This window comes from Macrobrachium rosenbergii, chromosome 4 (assembly GCF_040412425.1).
Source record: "Macrobrachium rosenbergii isolate ZJJX-2024 chromosome 4, ASM4041242v1, whole genome shotgun sequence".
NCBI lineage: Eukaryota > Metazoa > Arthropoda > Malacostraca > Decapoda > Palaemonidae > Macrobrachium > Macrobrachium rosenbergii.
Window position 1 is genome coordinate 75342479 of NC_089744.1, and position 3996 is coordinate 75346474.

The window sequence follows — 3996 nt, forward strand, 5'->3', positions numbered from 1 at the left end:
CAGCTGTGGGTCATGGCGGTGAAAAGAAAACTTTCAAAGAAGGATAAAAGAAGTGGGCTAATTTGACTATGCAGTGCTGCCAGATGTTCATAAGTTTTTGCATTGAGTGTCAAGAGAAGAAAAAACGTAGAGTACATAAGGGTCTGGTGGTGAAGCCTGTTAGAAGCGAGACTATTTTTTCTTGATGCCAAATTGACTTGATCAATTTTCAAACATTACCTGATGGGAATTTAAATATATTCTGACCTTCATCAACCATTTCAGCAAGTTTTGTGTGCTGCGGCCCTTACATCAAAACGAGCTTAGGAGGTTGCTAACACGCTTCTCCCAATATTTTTGACCTTTGGCGCTCCCGTTATCCTGCACTCGGATAACGGGAGAGAGTTTAATAATGCCGTTATATCAGAGTTGTCTACGCTCTGGCCTGAACTTAAGCTCGTCACTGGTCGGCCGCGCCACCCACAAAGCCAAGGTGCAGTTGAAAGATTGAATGGAGTCATTCAAGACAAATTAAAATTTGGATGCACGAAAACAAGTCGAGCAGGTGGAGCGTTGGGGTCCACTTTGTCCAGTGGCAAATAAACATTTCGGAACATGAAACCATAAAAACAAGTCCGTTTAAAGTCATGTTCGGGATCGAACCCAAGGTAGGCCTAGCATCCACTGTTATTCCACCTAATATGCTCGGCAATATAAGAACTGAAGAATATTTAGACACCATCCTCCGCAATTCGCTGAAGCTCGGCAACTGGCTGCAGCCGGCCAAGAAAAAACCGCACTTAGAATGACGAGGAGAGCGAAACACCTCTTAATGCCCTACAAGTGGGTGACAACGCGACGCTGAAAGTTCCCGAGTTTGATCGTGGGCCGAGTGACAGCAGGAACCTCCTGGTTGTACGAGGACCTGTACCAGGTAGGCTGCAGAGAAGGACGCATAACCACCCGGTACACGGCAGCTGACATGGACCCCGTTAAGGAGAAGCTCCTCACCCCAGATGAGGTTCCCGACGTTGAAATGGCTTTGAGAACCGCTGTAACCAGGTACATAGGAGGCCAAGGGTATGTGAAGTGTGCCTGTAAAACAAATTGCACAACTTCCAGATGCTCCTGCACAAATAAGCTGTTCAAATGTAACTCTCGTTGCCACCCTGGCCGTTCTTGTAGCAATATTTAAGTGTTAAAGTAGTGTAATCCCTTTTAGTTTGAACAATAAATACTAATATATACTAATTTTAGTTTGAACAATAAATATTAATTCTCTTTGATTCTTGTTTCATTCTGCCTATTGTGTACAATCGGCAAAATGCCGTTGCTTTTTTTTTTAAAATGGCAAAAGATTTTGCCATATGTGGATAATTATCTACATTTGGCAAGTTTTCTTTCAAATGTGTACATTTTGTAACTTTCTCATAAAATGTACACATTTGGCAATTATCCACATTTTGCATATATATATATATATATATATATATATATATATATATATATATATATATATATATATATATATATATATATATATATTGTCACAATGTGTTGCAAGTATCTGGTTATTACACAACTAATCACAGAATAAAATAATTTACCTCGCTTCAGCTAGATACCTCAACTCTCAAAACAATAAAAATTACGACTGAGTATTTTAAAGGTAATAGTGATCCCTTAAAAAGCTCATTAATCACGTGAAAAATCAAACTAAGTTTATCAAAACAAGTGTGAGGTATCAATAATTAAAGAACAAATATACTAGAATAGAAGGGCATCACTCCATCAAACAACTTTAAACTGTTTCCCTTGTCTTAATTCATTTCAACAAAACTAAAGGAACAAAACGTTTATCACTTTGCCTTATGCACACAACTAATCCTATTCACTGGTGGTCAATAAACGAAACACTTGTTTTTTTTATTCTAAATACAAAAATTTATTTTTGAATAAAAAAATTTATAATTAGAATTCACAATCTGAAAAATTTATTATTACTTGAAAGCAACACAAAAATTTAATTAACTCTTGAGTTAAATTATTAAGCAAAACCAAATCACAAAACTTTAATTTATCACGAAATTAAATTAATCAAGCAAAATTTAAACTATCAAGAATTACTCAAGATTTGAAAAGATCTTAGCAAAATGAAAATTAAATCAAGTATGCAATATTAAATTATCAAGAAATATTAAAAATGCTAAGTAAATAAATGTTGAATCACCAATATATAAAATGTGAAAAATCAAGAGATTGCAAACACAAGAACACACAAATATACAAAAGATTTATCAATAATAATTTCACTAAGGCAAAATTCTCCCAATATACCTTATTACACCACGGTAATAATAAGTAAAATTCACTTTACCTTACACAAGCTTGTGAAAACCTTTGTAAAATCACTTGCAACTGCTTTAGATTCACTAAATACACTTTTTTTATCAGGCACCTTCATGAATATACAATTTTCATAAATTCAGACCTCAAAAGCTAAGACTAACACCAGTGACCACACTAACACCTTACATTAATAATTATTCTCTTTTGAAGAGAGAGAGAGAGAGAGAGAGAGAGAGAGAGAGAGAGAGAGAGAGAGAGAGAGAGAGAGAGAGAACCAATATGAATGGCCTCTGAAATCAGAATGAACAAACCTTAGGATTTCAGTATGAAATGAAATAGTCATATGATGTCATTAAGGCATTTTGGAAACGAGATACAAGAGAAGGTTCTAGAAGAGGGAAGCAAAACATACTGAACTGCTGCTTTACAAAACATGAAGTAATCGATCGAGACATGTAATCCTACTCTCAAAAGGGCATGTGATTCGAAAAAAAAAATCATATGGGACGCGATCAGAACAATACAACCAGAGTAATGCAATCTCCAACATGACGCAATTGCCATGTGCTTCAGTGCAATACTGGTTCATATTTCTCAAAAGTACACGTCTTTACCAAAAAAAAATTGCATGGAACACGTGTAACACTGAAATCATTCGTCATCTTCTCATAAGAGACAAAGCTTTTACAGAAATCTTTACACGATCAAACAGACTGCAACTGGCTAATTATGACTGGCATGTTTTAAAAACAAAACGAAAACCCCGAGTTGGTTTGCAGAACGGATCAGCAATTGTTATTCCCGACCTGTCAGTGCTTTATCTTAACTGGTGACAGATGGCACATCTGGTCTAAAACTCGAATCTCTCTCTCCTGCTATTACACAATTATCAGGAAAGATATTATTAATTCTAAATTACGCTGTTAAGTTATCTAAATCACTAACTCTTTTGAGATCTGACATTACATATATCTCAACAATTATTATTATTACACATAATGCATGATAAATAGAAGAGTAAATATATCAAAACTATAGGATGGTATACATATTACAAGGCAACATCATGAAAATTATTTATATTATATATATATATATATATATATATATATATATATATATATATATATATATATATATATATATATATATATATATATATATATATATAAAGATAAAATCTATGAAGGAAATAGAAACACTGGAGTGCTGCAGCACTCCAGTGTTTCCGTTTCCTTCTGTGGATTTTATCTTTATTTATATATTCATCACGTTCCATATTTTCATGATTCAGTTATACATATATATATATATATATATATATATATATATATATATATATATATATATATATATATATATATATATACATACATATATATATATTATGTATATATATTATATATACATATATATACTGTATATACATAAATTATATATATATATATATATATATATATATATATATATATATATATATATATATATATATATATATATATATATATATATATACATAGTATATATATATGTATATATATCAGGACAGGGGACAAGGAGTCATCTATAGGCGATATTTATTTGCCGACGCGTTCAAGGTTAAAAGAGAAAATACACAAATTAAAACATGGAATAAAACTAACGACTTCAAGAGTCTCAACATCCTAT

General features: G+C 32.6%; 1 pseudogene; it reads left to right on the forward strand.

Moving 5' to 3' along the window:
* Positions 1–788, forward strand: part of LOC136838050 (KRAB-A domain-containing protein 2-like) — a 1093-nt pseudogene extending 305 nt beyond the window's left edge.
* The last annotated feature ends 3208 nt before the right edge of the window (positions 789–3996 follow it).